We start from the raw sequence: 20,403 nt of genomic DNA on the forward strand, positions 1-20,403 counted from the left end.
AACATAACAAAACCCAATAGCCTTTCTATATACTAACAGTGAAAATGCTGAAAAAGGAATCAGGAAAACAATTCTATTCACAATAGCCTCAAACAGATAAATAAACAAATTAGGAATTAATGTAACCAAGGAGGCGAAAGACCTCTACAATTAAATCTATAGAACACTGAAGAAAGAAAATGAAGAACTTGGAAGTTGGAAAGACCTCCAATGTTCATGGATAGTAAGAATTAATATGCTTAAAATAGTCATACAACTAAAAACACTATACAAATTTAATTTATTCTCCATCAATATACCCATGACATTCTTCAAAGCATTAGGAAAAAACAGTCCTAAAATTCATTTTGAAGAATAAGTGACCTCAAATAGCCAAAGCAAATTTAAACCATAAAAGCAATGCCGGAGGCATTGTAATACCTGACTACAAATTTTGCTTCGGAGATATAGGAAAAAAATCAAACAATCAACAATGACAAAAAAACAAACAAAAAAACTGAATAGGAAAAACAGACACATAGAACAATAATATAGAATGGAAGACACACACACACACACACACACACACACATACACACACATGTACCATCATGTGATCCTTGACATGGGAACAACTGGTTATCCATATGTAGAAGAATGAAAGTAAACCCTTATCACTTATCCTTCACCATAATCAACTCAAAATGAATCAAAGACCTAGGAATTAGAACAGATAATACGCAACTTCTAGAAGAAAACATAGTCAACACTCCAGCATATGATGTTTTCAATAGGAACCCTAAAGTTCAGAAAATAATGCCAAGAGTTAATAAATAGTATGGAATTAAATTAAGAAGCCTTTTTATAAAAGGAAACAATTGGTAATGTGAAGAAAGAACCTACAGAATGGGAGAAAATCTTTTCTACCTAGTCTTTTAACAGAAGATGAATATCAGATTATATAAAGAATTCAAAAAACTTTACACCAAAAATCAAGTAACCCAATTATAAGTTGGTAAATGAATTAAACATACATTTATAAAAATATACAAGTGGCCAAAAATTCATGCAAAAATACTTAACACCATTAGCAATTAGAAAAATGCAAATAAAAACAACACTGGAATTTGGTCTCATACCACTCAATGGCATTCACTGAGAATACAATTAACTAAATGCTGGAAAGGATGTAGAGAAAAAAAAAAACACTTTTACATCTTTGGTGGGATTGTAAATTAGTACAACCAATATGAAAATCGATTTTCATAAGACTAGGAATGGGGTGCATACCTGTAATCCCAGTGGCTTAGAGGGCTGAGACAGCAGGGTTGCAAGTTCAAAGCCTGCCTCAGTGACTTAACAAGGCTCTAAGCAACTTAATGAGATTCTGTCTCAAAATTTTAAAAAAGTAGTAAAAAATAAAAAAGTTGGTGATGTTGTAAATTGTCCCTGTGTTCAATCTCCAGTACCAAAAAAAAAAAAAAAATACTAGATATGAAACCACCATACAACCCTGCTATACCACTCTTCAGTATTTATCATGAGGAATTAAAATCTTCATACTATAGTAATCATGCATGCCCATGTTTATACCAACACAATTCATAACAGCCAAACTGTGGAACCAGTGTAGGTAGTTTTTATGGAACCATCTATCAGTGGATGGATGGATAAAGAAAATGTGTATGTACAAAATTGAGTTTTGTTCAGCCATTAAAAACTGAACGTATGTCACTCACAGGAAAATGGATGAAACTATAGACCATTGTGTTAAGTAAAATAACTCAAACTCAGAAAGGCAAAGTAGCATATATTTTCTCTCATACACAGAAGCTTGAGAGGAAAAAGGGAAAGAAAGGTTTTTGGTGGGGTGATCTCATCGAAATCAAATGAAGATCAGTAAATGAAAGGGCCTAGTGGGTGGGAGACAGGAGGAAAGGGGAAAATGCTGGGGGATAATATATAAATTATATTCTTATGTTTTGTGCCTGTACAGATAAATATGTAACCACAAATCCCATTATTATGTACAACTATAATGCACCAATAAATATGTGGAAAAGAAAAACAAAAGATTCTCCAATTAGCAGGATCCAAATTGTTAGTTTAAATAATAAAGAACTTTATTGGCTTGCTATATGGTAGGGAGGCCTTGGCCTAAGGTAGTGAAGAGAATGTTTTCGTCTGTATCTATGGATGTTTCCGAAGAAAAGGACATGGGTTAGGCAGCCATTCCTCAAATGTTCACCAAAACCTGCAATATATTAGCAAATGGCAAATCCTTCCTTGATTTTAATGTCTTTTCAATTAAAACTTTCTCATATTTTTTGCAGTTGTCTCAGAAAACCTTTGCATATTAACTTGTCCTTATCTCAAAAGAGCAAATGTCATATAAAAGTAAGGCTTTGAAACCATTAGGAAAAGGAACAAGAGCCTAAGGCTAGAGAAGTTTCATTTAATTTTTTATAACCTCCACTGACCATAAAATGACAAAATGGTCTCTGTGCCTGATTTTCATAAAAATGTGTAAGAAACTCATTGACTTTTGCAGTGTGGTTTTGGTGTAACATTGCCTAAAGTTAGGAAGAAGGAGTGATGTATCTTTTCAAAACACTGCTGATTTTACTTCTTTGGGTGTCAATCAAAAGATGTATTATGAAATATATAAGATATGCAAAATGTACACAGAATGATTACATGAATTCCCACTTACTAACTTAGAAAATGAAATACGACAATAATAGTCCCTGAATTCTTCTACATAATCATTTTTGCCTCCCATTCTCCATGCTTGCTTTGTACCTATACCAGGTTAATCATTATTCTGAATCGGTGTTTATTATACTTTCTTTGGGAGGAAAAATTGATTGTTCATCAACATGAATTTGTTATCTCTTGTATCAGCACATTTTATCAAAATACATTTTCTTCCCTTTTTTTGAATTAAAAATACATTTTCAAATTAGCTTTTACTGTTTACCATTAAAAATTTTTAAACAAAGATACAACATTATATTTAAATTTAAAAATAATTTTATACTTTGGTAATTTTTGCCCTTCATCTCAGTATAAATGAAAGTAGGAGAGATTCAATAGTTTATTGAACTGACTGAAATTTATTTTTCCACTTATTGGATATGATGTGAACTCAGGAAAGGTAGCACTAAAAGATGGTAATATAATTTTTTTTTTCTCTTCTATCAAAATATTTTTTTACAGAATATAAAGATTTGGTGTCTTAGTTCTTTTTGTAAAAGCAGAATTTTTGGTCCAGTCTTGTTTTAAAACATAGAATAATTATCGACAGTTATTTTGTTTTGTACAAATATGTTGTATTTTTAAAGCTTTCAGTACTGTATTTCTAACTTGTTTCAATTTTAAAATGTTATATCTTGTATTATTTCTTCAAATATCCCAAAATTATCAATTTAATAATTATTGCCAATTGCATCATCATTATTTTCTTTGTTTGAATAAAGAGATTGGATATATGTTTTTATATAATAATCAACTTATGAAAAGAATGTGCTTTACATATCTCAAAAGGGTTGTTAAAATTGTAATTTTGTACTCTGAAAATACTTATTAAGATATGGGTTAGACATCCACATAGACAGCATCTCGTTTACTTCTACAGGTATCTTTAAAGTTCAAGAAAGTGTCCTGTTGCTTTTTGAAATGTTTGTATTTGATAATTTCTGATGCGTTTCTTAACATGTGGATGAGTTTTGTCTCTTTAAATTTGTCAAAGTAGGATGTCTGATCTGTCATGAAAGGAGTTTGGAAGTCACTGACCCATCCTAACAAAGAATAAAAAACTAAACAAACTGAAAATTCAGCTATTCATAGAATTCAGATCCCATGAAAAACTGCTGCTTCTCCCAAACTAGAGGAGACAGGCAGATACAGATAATTGCAACTTAACCATGGAAAAAACCCATTAGCAAAATTCACCACAAGAAAAAATACTAAAGTATGAAAATTGGAAATGTAATTCATGAATTTCTGGAGGTTCAATATGGACAAACTGGAAGTTAGAAACTTCATTGTGGGCCAGTAATATCTCACCACACACATACTTTGATGTTTTACTTCCAAGATGGTTACTATGTCCTCATAGTTAATATGAGAAAAAAAGTCCCTTGTGCTTCTAGCAGGGTGAAGGTAAAAGGAATTTCTTTGGAATATATAAGAACATTCTATACTTCTAAATACCGCATATTCTAAGGAGAAACTTTTACAAGAATATAATCTGCTGGGTTTTATCAGAGCCTAGCCTAATTGGAGAAAGGGAAATATCAAACTCTAGTAAGCTTTATTTAGCCTTACACATGGTGGATAGGAAAAATATGACTCCAGCTAGATCCAGATACACTAACCCACCCAAGGAGGGGAAAAAACCTAAGAAGCACAAGTGAATTTCTCAGTTCACGGTGATAGGCTCACTAAAAGACAGAACAAATGATGGTACTACAAAATGCTTTCTCCACACCCTGAAAATTATTGCAACACTTGTAAAGGTCTATTTATCCCAGTTCCTTTAGCAAACACATAAGATATACCTTCCAATGAAAAATACAAGGAACATTCAAAAGTAAAAACAGTTTGAAGAGAATAAACCAGCATCAGATCCAAGAACAGACATGGAAAATAAGTTGGATTTACTAAATCAGATTAAAAATATTCTATTAGTACATTAAAGACTTTAAAGGAAAAATTGAACTCAAGCAAAAACATATCTAGTGTAAGAAGAGAGATGGATTTAAAAAAAAAAAAACAAAAAGTAATACTAGAGAGCAGAAAAACTGTAACAGAAATGAAGAACACCTTTGATGGGCTTAAAAGTAGACTGGACATGGTTGTGGGAAGAATTTCTGTGCTTAAGTATATGACAATTGATCTTCCAAAACTGAAATCAAAGAGAAAAATGATAGGGGAACAAAAATAGAACAAAACATACAAGAAGGGGGGACAATGGCAAAAGTTAAGCACATGCCTAATTGGAATACCAGAAATATAAGAAATAGCAAAATATAAGATGTATTTGAAGCAACAGTGTCTGAAAATTTTCCCAAATTAATATCAGACATAAAAGCACAGATACAGAATGTATAGAACACTAAGAAAGATGAAAGACAAAAATACATGTAGGCATATCACATCCAAATTGCAGAACATAAAAAATAATGACAAATCTTAAAAATAAATACAACTTAAAAAATAAAAGGAGACACTTTTCAAGAAAGTCAGAGGCAAAAATACCTCATTTATAGAGAAGCAAAGATAACCATTACTTCCAACTTCTCAAAAATTATATAAGCAAAAGGATAGTAGAGAGAAATGTTCAGAGTTGTGAGAAAAATATAAATATCTAGATTTCTATACACTGCAAAAAAACTTTCAAAAATGAAGTATACATAAAGACTTTCTCAAACCAAAAAAAAATTGAGGAAAATCGTGGCCAGTAATTCTGTTGCAAAAAAGTTAAAACAAAGTTCTTCGGAGAAGGAAAATGATGTTAGGTTTGGAATATCAGAGCTACACACAGAAAAAATGAATGAAAGAGATAGATAGTTCAAAGTAATATAACAACTTTCACTTTTATTATTTTTAATTGCTATAACAAATAATACTCTGTTCAATATAATAACAGCTAATGTGTATTTGATTATTGTTTTAGTCAGCTTTTGTATTTCTGTGACCCAAATACCCACCAGAATAAGTTAGAGAAAGAAAAGTATATTTGGAGCTCATCGTTTCAGAGCTCCCTGTTGACAGATGGCCAATTCCATTGCCATTGGCCTAAGGTGACATAGCACATTCTGAGAGAAAGTTCCAGTTGCTCAGTTTATGAAGGTGTTAGGGAGCAGAAGGAGGTGTTGAAGAGGCCATAGGGAAGATGCACACTTCTAGCATACACTCCCAGTGACCCATCTCCTTCAGCTATGCCTCACATGCCAAGAGTTACCACCTAGTCAGTCCATTCAAACTAGGTGGACCAATTAGTGATTAGTTTATAGCTCTCATAACCTACTCATTTCACCTGTGAACATTCCCACATTATCAGAAGCTTTGGGGAGCACCTCATATCCAAACCATAATATTCTGTCCTGGAGTATGTGTGTATATCTATTTGAAATGAATGTCACTGATAATGCAAGGGATTGGAAGAAAAATTGGAAATATTCATTTTTGTACTTCCGAGGATTGTCCCTAAGGCCTTGTGTGTACTAGGCAACTATCTAACCATTGAACCACATACATAACCCAGGAATATATATTTTCTAAGGTACTGAAACTACCTGTGAAGCAGTATAGTATTACTTGAAAACGGATATAGATTAGTGGTAATTGTCTATATAAACAACAAAGAAACCAATAAAACATTAAAAAATATAAGTGATATGTGAAGAAAGGAGGGAAATGGAATCATAAAATGCACAAAAGGCATAAACTTATGGAAGACAAAAATATAACAAACAACAAAGGCAATAACAGAAAATTGTGACAAATGATTAAAGTAGAAATAGTAACAAATAATTAAACTACTTAAATAATTACCTTAAATGTCAATGGTTCAAATATACCAACTTAAAAGTATAGTCTGTTAAGAGTGGATATTAAAACCAAACCCAACTCTTTGTTCATTAAAAACAAAAACAAAAACAAAAACACTTTGATGAACAAATATATATATGTGATATATAAAAATAAAAAAAATATATAAATGAAAAATAAAGGGATGGAGAAACACAAGACATGATAAGACTAATCAAAAAATAAGTGAGTGACTATACTAATTTCAGAGAGAAAGAGTTGAGAGAATGGAAAATTAACACGGATAAAGAGGGGTTCTGCATGATGAAGACATCAATACTCCAGGAAGATATAACAATCTTTAATGTGTATGTACCAAAATTCAGAATATAAAAACATATGCCTAATAAAATTGTAAGACAAAATAAATGAGTTCTCTTAGCTGAAGATTTCAAACCTCCTTATCAAAATGGGTATATCCAAAATAGAGAACACCAAGATCAAATGAACTCACTGGTGGTAGATTGTACAAAATATTTCAGAAGGAAAGTATATCAGTTTTCTATAATCTCATCCAAAGGAAAAAAGTAGAGGAAGTAAATATCTTCTAAATCATTCCATGTGGTCAGTTTGGCCTATTATAAAAACATACAAAAGCATTACAAGAAAACAAAATTCCACACCAATATCTCACATGACCATAGGTACAAATATCCTCAACAAACCATTAGCAAATTGAACTCAACAAAGTGTAGAAATAAGAATACACCACAACAATGTGGAGTTTCTTTGAGATATGCATGGCTGTTTAAATATTTGAGAATAAATTAATGTAATCCATCATATCTATATGCCAAAGAAAAAAATCACATGATTATATCAACAGGTACAGAAAAAGTATTTCACAAAAATTCAATACCTTTCATGACAAAACCTGCCAACAAGATAGGAAAAGAGAAGTTCATCAACTTGATATAGAAATTTTATAAACAAAAATTTCTTAAAAACAACAGCACACTTAGTGGTGAAAAATTTGCTTATATGCTAAAGTCAACTACTGCATTGAAAAGTCTTCCTGGAACTCCTTACTTGTGCAATAATAAAAGAAGAGGAAATAAAAGATGTATATACTGGGAAGGAAGAAATAACTGTTCTTGTTCAGAGATGACATGACCATCTATGTAGAAAATGAAGAAGAATGAACAAAAATGACAATAAAATAAACCTCATGGAGCTAATCAATAAAAATGTTACAGAATATAGTTAATAGAATGAAATTGTTTTTCTAAACATCAGCAGTGAACAATTGAAATTTTAAATTCAAAACACATTGCCACTTACATTATTCCCCACAAAAATTAAAATCTGCCTTGTTATAAGCCCAGAAGCAGTGGTCCAATCAACCATGGGCCTAAACCTCCAAAACTATGAACCGAAATTGACCTTTTCTATTGCCAAGTTGACTCTCTTATGTGTTTTTTCATAATGATGAAAATCTGACTACCACATAAAATTGGTACCAAGAAGTGGAGTCATCGCTGTGACCATACCTGAGATGATGTGGAAAAGATTTTGAACTTGGTTTAAAGAAGAAATTTGGAAAAACTTGGAGAACCAGTCTAGAAAAATCCTGGAAAGCTCTAAGTGAAATTTAATGAGTGAGTCTGGTGAGGGCTCAAAGAATCAGAATGCTAACAGTAATGTCAAATGTAAAGGATGTGCTCAAGAGGTTTTAGGTGTAAATAGGGACTCTATTAGAAACCGTACTAAAGTCTTCTCATGTTACAATGACTCTAAAAATTTGATTGCATTAAGCCCGTGCCTGAGAATCTGTGGGAGGTTGAATTTAAATATGGTAAATTAATTAATTAATCTGTGAAAGAAATTTCAAGAAAGTACCATTTTCAGGAAGAGGCATGAACATTATTGATTGGTATAAGCAAATTTACTATGAGAACCAGGATCAACAAGGAGCAGAGGAGAAAAATTTGGAAAACTTGCAGTTTTGTCTGAGAAGGGATGAGTTTAATGGTGCTACCAAGGATTCTGTTCTAAAGAGATTTTGTAACATCATAAGGAAGTTGAATAGGACAGCAGGGAAGATGCCTGGAGGAGTTCCCAAGAATTGGCAAGACACCATCCATCACAGGCTCAAAGATATAAAAGTATAAAATAGTTTCAAAGATTTTATTTAAGAGGAGAGCCTCAGGGTGCTGTGCTAACACCAGGCTGCCTAGGAAATTGTTTCCCCAGGATTCACTTCCCTGTGTTCAGCTATGAAAGTACTCTGAGGCCACTGATGCCATGGTCAAAAGGACCAGATATGCTGCATGCTGGCAGCAGATCTTGGTGTCCTCAATGTGAGCCTAGTTTTATAGATATTCAGAAGGCAAAAGTAATGGGGTTATGGAGACCTCCCCTGAAATTTCAAAGGAAAGTCCTAGAGGACCAGGCAGTTTGTGGCAGGTCTGTGTCCCTGCTACAAACCTCTTTAAAATGATGGATGAATCTTTGAGAATAAATCCAAAGCTATAATGAAGAAATCAGGAACTTATAGATGCAAAGGACATGTCACACCTGCTGTGAGAAGTTAAGGGTAAGCCCAAGAGTAAGTATGTGACTTCGGCCAGAAAAACCATAGGCAGAAGACTACTCTAGTCCTTTGAGCAATGCTACAATAGTTAAGATTTTGGGGGTTCTTAGAGATGTCCTAAATGCATTTTACATCTTGAGAGGGACATTAGGTTTTGGGAGCCTGGGTCATATTGCTATAATTCGTAATGTCTATCAAAGGCAAATTTGATAAAGGCTTGCTCTACCAGGTAGCAATGTTTGGAGATGGTGGAACCTTTAAGAGGTAGGTCCTAGTAGGAGTTCCTAGGTCATTGATGGGGTGTCTTTCATGGGGATTGTTTAACACTACATTCTTTGTCTTTCTTTGGATTCCAGAAAAATGAGTAGCTTCCTCCATTGCTTGCTCCCACCATATTTTATTGACTTGACACAGGCCCAAAACCAATGGGCCATACCACCATTCATGGACTGAAACTTCCAAAAGCGTGAGCCACGCTATACTTTTCCTTCTTACAAAAAGATTGTCTCAGGTAGTTTTCCAAGTGAAGGAATACAGATCAACACACTTCTTCAGGTAGATATTTACAGTTATAACTTTAAACTCTACTTTACTTGCTTTTCATATGATTTTGAATGGTGTACTATAGTATCTCTCATTTACAGATACTTTAAAATTTTTCTCATGATTCTTTCAAATATATGTTGGTTATTTAATAGTTCTACCTTTTATTTTCACAACTTTGAGAATTGCTGTATTTCCTTCTGTAATTGATTTGTAATTTGGTCTTTTATTGTCAGAAAACATACTTTGTATGATTTTATTTATTTTCAATTCTTAGTGACTTGTTTCCTACAGTATATTTTCTTCTGGAGAAAGTTTTGTCTGCTTTGAGAGGAATGTATAATGTATACATTAGTCAATGTAATGTTTTAAGATAAATCTTTTTTATTGTTATATTCTGTTCCTGTACAAATATGTAACAACAAATCCCACTGCTATGTACGACTATGATGCACTAATTAAAAATATGGAAAAAAATTAGCCATTCTGATAGGTATGCAGTAATTTCCCATTGTGGTATTAATTTACTTTCCCTAGTGACTAATGATATGGAGAATCTTTTCATATGTTTATATGACATTCATATATCTTCTTTGGTGAAATATCTATTTGAATCTTTTTTCCCATTTAAAAATGTTTATTTGTTTCTTATTGAGTTTTGAGAGTTCTTTATGTATATTCTAGCTATAACTCATTTATCAGATATGTGATTTACGAATGTATTATTCCAGTCTGCTACTTATCTTTTTATTAGCAGTGCCTTTGCTAGTTCTATACTTTTAGCTCTTATATTTAGGTCTGTAATTCATCTTGGGTTATTTTTTGTACAAGGTGCAATGTATGGATTGAAGCCCTCTTTTTCTGCTATTTGACCATATATAATCAATTGGTCCAGCATTACTTATTTAAAAACAGTATTTTTTTCTTTGTGGAATTCCTTTGCAACTTTGTAAAAAAATGAATAATCATGTTATGGATTGAATTGTATCTGCTTAGCATTCATGTGAACTGTTTATGGAGATAAGTTTTCTTGAGGTAATTAAAGTTAAATAAGTTCATAAGGATGTGACCCTAAACTGATAGGACCAGTGTCTGTAGAAGAAGAGGACATTGATTGAAGTCAGATATATCCTAAGTCTACAGGATTTGTTATTGATAATGTCTTTACCTGCTGATTTAATGTCTAGTTTCCATTACCATTATTGAAATTGAAATATGATAGTTTGCTACTATTTGTAATTACCATTTTTCTCTCAGTTGACAGCCGTTACTTCACACTATTTTGAGGCTCTGTTATTAGTTGCATATACAGTAATAATTGTTTAATCTTTCAAAAATCCCCATTATTTTTATATCGTATTTTTATTTATTTCTAGTAACAAATTCTGTATTAAATTACACTTTTTAGATGTTACCAAATCCACTGTAGCTTTCTTTTGTGAAAGATTTGTATGAGTTATGTTTCTCCATCATTTTATGTTCAGTCTAATTGTATCTTGAATCTAAAACTTACTTCTCATGAATAGCATATAGGTATGTCAGAATTTTTTTTTTGGTTTTGTTTTATGCTGCCCACTGTGTCAATTTCTATTAATGGGAGGGTTTACTCCTCTTATATTTAATAAAAAGACCAAAAGAAAAAACATACTCATGTCATTTTATTGCTGTTTCCTGAATGTTATATCATTGTTTCTTTTTTAAATTTTTTTTTATTGTAAACAAATGGGGTACATCTTGTTTCTCGGTACATGAAGTAGAGGCATACCATTTGTGTAATCATACATTTACATAGGGTAATAATTTTTGATTCATTCTGTGATTTTTTTCCCTTCCCCCCCCACCCCTCCAACCCCTCTTTTCCCTCTATACAGTCCCTTCTTCCTCCATTATTGCCCCCCTCCCACACCCCCCATTATGTATCATCATCTGCTCATCAGCGAGATCATTCATCCATTGGTTTTTTGAGATTGGCTTATCTCATTTAGCATGATATTCTCCAATTTCATCCATTTGCCTGCAAATGCCATAATTTTATTATTCTTTATGATTGAGTAATATTCCATTGTGTGTGTGTGTGTGTGTGTGTGTGTGTGTGTGTGTGTGTATCACAGTTTCTTTAGCCCTTCATCGATTGAAGGGTATCTAGGTAGGTACCACAATCTGGCTATTGTGAATTGAACAGCTATGAACATTGATGTTGCTGCATCACTGTAATATGCTGATTTTAAGCCTTTGGGTATAGGCTGAGGAGTGGGATAGCTGGGTCAAATAGTGGTTCCATTCCAAGGTTTCTAAGGAATCTCCACACTGCTTTCCAGAGTGGCTGCACTAATTTGCAGTCCCACCAGCAATGTATGAGTGTACTTTTTCCCCACATCCTCCGCCAATACCTATTGTTGCTGGTATTCTTGATAATCGCCATTCTAATTGGGGTGAGATGGAATCAGTGTAGTTTTGATTTGCATTTCTCTTATTACAAAAGATGTTGAACATGCTTTCATATATCTGTTGATTGCTTGTAGATCTTCTTCAGTGAAGTGTCTGCTCATTTCCTTAGCCCATTTGTTGATTGGGTTATTGTATTCTTGGTGTAGAGTTTTTTGAGTTCTTTATATATTCTAGAAATTAGTGCTCTATCTGAAGTATGAGAGGCAAAGATTTTCTCCCACTCTGTAGGTTATCTCTTCACATTACTGATAGCTTCCATTGCTGAGAGAAAGCTATTTAGTTTGAATCTATCCCAGTTATTGATTCTTGCTTTTATTTCTTGTGCTATGGTAGTCCTGTTAAGGAAATCTCATCCTAAGCCGACATGTTGAAGATTTGGACCGACTTGTTCTTCTATATGATACAGGGTATCTGGTATGATTCCATGGTCCTTGATCCATTTTAAGTTGATTTTTGTGCAGGGTGAGAGATAGAGGTTTAGTTTCATTCTGCTGCATATGGATTTCCAGTTTTCCCAGCACCATTTGTTGAAAAGGCTATCTTTTCTCCATTGTATATTTTTGGCACCTTTGTCTAGTATGAGAAAATTGTATTTATTTGGGTTTGTGTCTGTGTCCTCTATTCTATACCATTGATCCATCTGTCTATTTTAGTGCCAATACCATGCTGTTTTTGTTACTATTGCTTTGTAGCAGAGTTGAGGTTCTGGTATTGAAGTACCATTGCTTCACTCTTCCTGCTAATGATTGCTTTAGCTATTCTGGGTTTCTTATTCTTCCAGATGAATTTCATAATTGCTTGCTCTATTTCTGTAAGGTACGTCATTGGGATTTTAATTGGAATTGCATTGAATCTGTATAGCACTTTTGGTAGTATGGCCATTTTGACAATATTAATTCTGCCTATCCAAGAACATGAGAGATCTTTCCAACTTCTAAGGATTTCTTTAATTTCTTTCTTTAGTGTTCTGTAGTTCTCATTGTAGAGGTCTTTCACCTCTTTTGTTAGATTGATTCCCAAGTATTTTATTTATTTATTTTTTTTGCAACTATCGTGAATGGGGTAGTTTTCCTCACTTCTCTTTCTGAAGATTCATCACTTATGTATAAAAATGCATTAGATTTATGAGCATTGATCTTAAATCCTGGTACTTTACTGAATTCACGTATGGGTTTTAAAACATTTCTGGTTGAATTTCCTAGTTCCTCTATCTATATAATCATATCATCAGCAAATGGGGATAGTTTGAGTTCTTCTTTTCCTATTTGTATCCCTTTAATTTCTATGGTTTGTCTAATTCCTCTGGCTATGGTTTCAATGACAGTGTTGAATAAACATGGTGAAAGAGGGCATCCCTGCCTTGTTCCAATTTTTAGGGGGAATGCTTTCAGTTTTTCACCATTTAGAATGATATTGGCCATGTGCTTAGCACAGATGGCTTTTACAATGTTAAGGAATGTTTCCACTATCCCTATTTTTTCTAGTGTTTTGAGCATGAAGGGATGCTGTACTTTATCAAATGCTTTTTCTGCATCTATCAAAATAATCATGTGATTCTTGACTTTAAGTCTGTTGATATGGTGAATTATTTATTGATTTCTGAATGTTGAACCAAACTTGCATCCCTGGGATAAAACCCACTTGATTGTGGTGCAGTATCTTGTTAATATATTTTTGTATGCAATTTGCTTAAATTGTGTCGAGATTTTTTGCATCAAAATTCATTAAGGATATTGGTCTGAAATTGACTTTCCTCAATGTGTCTCTCTCTGGTTTAGGTATAATGGTGATATTGGCATTATAGAATGTGTTTGGGAGAACAGAGAATGTGTTCTTCTGTTTCATGAAATACTTTGAGAAGTATTGGAATGAGCTCTTCTTTAAAGGTTTTGTAGAACTCGGCTGAGAACCCATCTGGTCCCGGACTTTTCTTTGTTCGTAGGCTTTTGATGACTTCTTCTATTTCATTACTTGAAATTGATCTATTTAAATTGCATATGTCCTCCTGGTTCAGTTTAGGTAATTCATATGTCCCTAGAAACCTGTTGATGTCTTTGAGATTCTCTATTTTGTTTGAGATTCTCTATTTTGTTTATATATTTTCAAAAATAGCTTCTAATTATGTTTTGTATTTCACTTGTGTCTGTTGTGATATTTCTTTGTTCATTCTGAATTTTAGTAATTTGAGTTTTCTCTCTCCTTCTCTTTGTTTGTGTGGCTAAGGGTTTATCAATTTTGTTTATTTTTTCAAAGAATCAACTATATTTTGTCAAGGTTTTCAATTGTTTCATTTGTTTCAATTTCATTTATTTCAGCTCTGATTTTACCTATTTCCTTTCTTCTACTACTTTTGGTGTTGCTCTGTTCTTTTTCTAGGGCTTTGAGCTGTAGTGTTAGGTTGTTTATTTGTTGATTTTTTCTTCTTTTATTGAATGTGCTCCATGAAATAAATTTTCCTGTAACTACTGCTTTCATAGTGTCCCAGAGATTTTGATATGATGCATCTTTGTTCTCATTTACCTCTAAGATTTTTTTTATTTGCCCCCGATGTCTTTTGTTGTCCATTTATCATTCAATAGTGTATTAATTAATTTCCAGGTGTTGGAGTAGTTTCTGTTTTTTATTCTGTCTTTTATTTCTAATTTCAATCCATTGTGATCTGATACAATACAAGGTATTATCTCTATCTTCTTGTATTTACTAATGGTAGCTTTGTGGCCTAATATATGGTCTATTTTAGAGAAGGACCCATGTGCTGCTGAGAAGAAAGTGTATTTGCTCTTTGTTGGATGGTATATTCTATATATGCCCATTCAATCTAAATTATTGATTGTGTTATTGAGATCTATGGTTTCTTTATTCAATTTTTGTTTTGAAGATCTGTCCAGTGGGGAGAGAGGTGTGTTAAAATCACCTACTATTATTGTGTTATGGTCTATTTGATTCCTGGACTTGAGAAGGATTTGTTTGACGTACATGGATGAGCCACTGTTGGGGCATAGATATTTATGATTTTTATATCTTGCTGATTTATGCTTCCCTTAAGCACTATGAAATGTTCTTCTTTATCCCTTCTGACTAACTTTGGCTCGAAGTTCACATTATCTGATAGGAGGATGGATACTCCAGGTTTTTTGCTGAGTCCATGTGCATGGTATGTTTTTTCCCATCCTTTCACCTTTAGTCTATGGGTATCTCTTTCTATGAGATGAGTCTCTTGCAGGCAGCATATTGTTGGATCTTTCTTTTTAATCCACTCTGCCAGTATATGTCTTTTGATTGATGAGTTCAGGCCATTAACATTCAGGGTTATTATAGAGATATGATTTGTATTCCCAGTCATTTTTCTTTGGCTCATTTTTGTTTTTTGAAATGACTTGGTTTCTCCTTTATTTGGCTATTCCTTTAGGGTAGTTCCTCCCTTTTCTGCTTTACATAGTTGTTTTTCATCTCTCCCTCATGGAATATTTTGCTGAGAATGTTCTGTAGTGCCAGCTTTCATTTTGTAGATTCTTTTAGCTTTTGTTTATCATAGAAGGATTTTGTTTCCTCAAAAATCTGAAGGTAAGTTTTGATGCATATAAGATTCTTGGTTGGCATCCGTTTTCTTTCAGAGTTTGAAAAATATTGTTCCAGGCCCTTCTAACTTTTAGGGTCTGGGTTGAAAACTCTGCTGATATCTATATTGCTTTCCCACTGAATGTAATTTGATTCTTTTCTCTCGCAGCCTTTGAAATTCTGTCTTTATTTTGTATGTTAGGTATTTTCATTATAATGTGCCTTTGTTTGGGTCTGTTGTAATTTTGTATGTTTGGAGTCCTATAAGCCTCTCGTACTTGATTTTCTATTTCATTCTTCAAATTTGGGAAATTTTCTGATATTATTTCATTGATTGGCTTGTTCATTCCTTTGATTTGTTTCTCTGTGCCTTCCTCAATCCCAATAATTCTGAAATTTGACCTTTTCATGATATCCCATAATTCTTGTAGATTCTGATCATGATTTCTTACCTTCTTCTCTGTTTGCTCAACTTTGTTTGGAAGTTTAAATATTTTGTCTTCAATGTCTGAGGTTCTGTCTTCTAGGTGTTCTATCCATTGGTTATGCTTTCTATGGAGTTTTTAATTTGGTCTATTGTTTCCTTCATTTAAAGGATTTATGTTTGGTTTTCTTTCAATATTTCTAACTTTATTGAAATGATCTTTTGCTTCCCACATTTGATCTTTTAATTGTTGATTGATGCAATCATTCAAAGCCTTCATTTGCTCTTTCATCTCATTGTTTGCTTCTCTGATCATTTTAATTATGTACATTCTGAACTCCCTTTCTGACATTTCTTCTGCTATGCTGTCATTGGATTTTATTGATGTAACATCTAGGTTTGTTTGGGACATTTTCTTCCCGTGTTTTCTCATATTGGTCAGGTATCTATGCCTCTAGTAGTGAAATGTGAGATATTGCCGATTTCCTCTATTGACTTATAGTGTCCCTGTAGATTTCCAATAACTCACCTCTTAGCCCTCAGTAGCCTGAAGTCTTGGAGGAACTTGATAATGCAGTGCTCCATAAGGAATCTGCTCCTCTAGGGGTGGTGGCCTTCAGGTAGGGTATATTCCCTGCTAGTGGGCAGAGGTGCCTCCACTTGTTGAGTTATGGTGAGCCAAAGGGGGTCTAGACTACAGGTTGGGGCATGGCTGGTCTGGGTCTATGTCTGTGGTTCTACCGCCCTGATGGTAAAGCCTCTCTCAGTGTGGAGGACTCACCCTGTGGGGCAGTTTCGCTGGGCAGCTCTTTTCTAAGAAGTTCCCTTCAGTCCAGAACTACTGCCTGGGCTGGGCAATCCTCCTCTGCAACATTCCCAGGGCTGTGCACCTACCTCCTGGGCCAGGGATTCTCACCCTGTGAGTGAGTCTCTCGCTGGGCAGCCCTCCTCTGTGTCATTCCCTGGTGTCCAGATCTATTGCCTGGCACAGGGAGCCTCGCCCTGCACCAAAGCCTCTCACTGGGCGACCCCTCCTCCGAGAAGCTGCTTGTGGTCTGGGCCTGCCACCCATGCCAGGGACCCTCACTCTGCACTGAAGCCTCTCACTGAGTAGCCCTCCTCTACGATGCTCCCAGTTGTCTGGGTTTACCATTACAGTGGGGAAGTCTCACTGGACAACTCTATTCCACAAAGTTCCCTGTGTTCTGGGACTACCGTTCTGTCCAGGGAGCCTCACCCAGTGGGAGATCCTCACTCAGCAACTCTGGGTTGGTCCCCAGTCTCTCAATACCTCCTCTTCTTGAATCCTGAGTCCTGTAGCAACATGAAATGCAGTCACCCTCTAGTCCGCCATCTTGAAACTCACCATTGTTCCCTCCAATATGAATTTGCTTTTCTGTTAAATAGTTATTATCTTTTATACTATTTATGTTTTTTATCATTTCTTTTGCTATATATTTTGACTAATTTTCTTAGCCTAGTTTTCCTGGGGATCTCTCTTAACCTACCAATTTACAGTAATCCATTACACATTATCATGAAATTAAGTTTGAAAGTACAAATTATTTGCTCCTATAAAGCTCTGTCTCTTGGGCCTTTACAATATTTTCACAAATCACACCTTTACATATGGTGTTTTCATTACTGTGCTTTAATAATTGTTGTTTTATGCAGTTGTAGTTAAAATCAGACAGAAATAAGTGAAATTACAAACAAAGTCATTAGTACTTTTTTATATTTACTGATTGCATTTAGGTTTACTATTGCTTTTTATGTCTTCATGTCTAATTTCAACTTATTTCAGACTAAAAGGACCCCTTTAACATTTCAAGTAGGGAAGGTATTAAAATGGTACCCTCTCTCAAAATTTATTTATCTGGTACTAGCTTAGTTTCTTCTCTAGTTTTAAGGAATATTCCTTAACAGATAAAGAATTTATGGCTGGGTTTTTTTACTTTCACCACTTTTTTTTAATTGTAAACAAATGGGATACATGTTGTTTCTCTGTACATGGAGTAAAGGCATACTATTTGTGTAATCATAAATTTACATAGAGTAATGTTGTTTGATTCATTCTGTTATTTTTTCCCTTCCCCCTCCACCCCTCCCACCCCTTTTCCCTCTATACAGTCCTTCCTTCCTCCATTCTTGCCACCCTCCCTAACCCTAACACTAAACCTAACCCTAACCCTAACACTAACCCCTCCCACCCCCCCCATTATATGTTATCATCTGCTTATCAGCGAGATCATTTGTCCTTTGGTTTTTTGAGATTGGCTTATCTCACTTAGCATGATATTCTAATATATCATTTCACTGCCTTCTGCTTTCCAAAATCTCTGAATAGAAATCATGTTTGCATGATTGAAGATTCCATTTACATAGTGTTTCTTCTTTCTTTTTAAAATTTGTTCTTTTTAGATATAAATGACAGATGAGTTCATTTTGATGTATTACATATACAAGGAGTATCACTTTTTCTAATTAGCATCCCATTCTTGTGGTTGTACATGATGTGGAGTTTTACTGGTGGAGTATTCATGCATGAAAGTAGGAAAATTATGTTTGATCCATTTTACCATCTTTCCTATTCCCATTCTCCACACCTTCCCTTCATTCCCCTTTTTCAAATCCACTGAACTTCTATTCTTCCCTGCCCATGTGTGTTTTCATCCACATATCAGAGAGACAATTGTACCTTTGATTTTTTGGGATTGACTTAATAAGCTTCTTTCTTCATACTTTTAAGATTGTATTTGTCTTTCAACAGTTTTATTATGGTGTGTCTCCCCACAATTTCCTCTTACTTGAAATTCATTGAGCTTCTTCAATTTGCACATTTATATTTTCCCATCAAATTTGGGAATTTGGGGGCTATTATTTCCTCAGTTTTTCTTTATTCTTTTTTCTTTTTTGTCCTGGCACACCCATTATTTACATACTATTTACTTGATAGAGTTTTATGCCATTTTTCTTGAATCCTTCAAGCCCTTAATTAATTTGCAGAGTTCTGAAAAACATGATTTAGACAATGTTTGCCTTTTTAAAGACTTTCATGAAACATTTAAGTTTGGTCAGTCCTTACTCTGCCACTTTCACTAATGTCACATCCATGCAACAAGTCTAGCAATTATGAACTGGGTATGTGTCAAATATTTTCTTCTGTTCTAAGATCGTTTTATTTATTGTAGGGTTTTTTGGTATTTACATGTCAATTTTAGGAAAATTTTGTCAATTTCAACAAAAAATCTAAGTTATTTTTGATAAATGTGTTTAATCTGTATTTGTACTGGGGGAGATTACCACCTTAAAATCATTTAATGTTTTAATCCATGAATGTGATATATATTTCTGTATACTTGGTCTTTAATTTTTTTAACAGTGATTTGTTGTTTTTAGCATTTCTCTATGAGTACAATTAAACAGATTATGTCCTTAAGTGAATTTTCGCATTTGTACTCCTTTTAATGTTTCTCTGTGTGCATTATTTTTCAGGCTTCGGTATAATGTTAATGTTACCTTTATAAAATTAACTGGTAAGGATAGCAAAACAGGCATATATATCTCTATCTTATTATAAAACATGGACAGAAATCATGGCCCAGATATTTGAAGATTCTGAAAAGTAGTACCAAGTGGATTGGGGTAAAAAATCACATTTTGAAGTAGCACCAGTGTGGTGGTGATTTTACCACTTTTCCTTCATTGTTATTCAACATTAATATAACATGATCTCCTTGGTATATACAGGGAGTTTTCAAAAAAACACCAATTCTGTTTTGAAAGATTAGAGAAGCTCCTAACACTCTGATAGAATGTAGAATCTCTCCTTATATATACTCTTTCATTTTCTTGCATTCCAACCTTTAATATATCCCTTGGTAATGGTGGCTGAAACTCAATAGTAATCTGAAGGAGTCAAAATTCTCTGAAAGAACCATTCTCTCCCAGAGAATGGGACACATTGGCCCTAGACACAATGGCCCTAGACACATTCAGATGAACAACCGTTGATTACTTTATTTTTGCTTCCTTCATACTGCTTAACCCTAGATATGAGCACAGTCATGAAGGTACATGGCAGAGTACAGTAATAGAAGTTTCAAATTCTTGACTGTGGGACTGAAAGAGGTAGCCCTGGGGAAGAAGAGAGCATTAAGGTAATTATGGAGGGGAAAGAACTTGGGGAAGTTACCTGATAAATATTTTTATTAATTCCGAGGCTCAACCTCAACATTCATATTCATGGAATTGATCCTGATTAGCATAAGTATGACTGAATACTGAATGAACAGACAGATCACTGCCCCCATGTGAAAAT

Source organism: Sciurus vulgaris (assembly GCF_902686455.1).
Source record: "Sciurus vulgaris genome assembly, chromosome: X".
In the NCBI taxonomy this organism is placed as follows: Eukaryota; Metazoa; Chordata; class Mammalia; order Rodentia; family Sciuridae; genus Sciurus; species Sciurus vulgaris.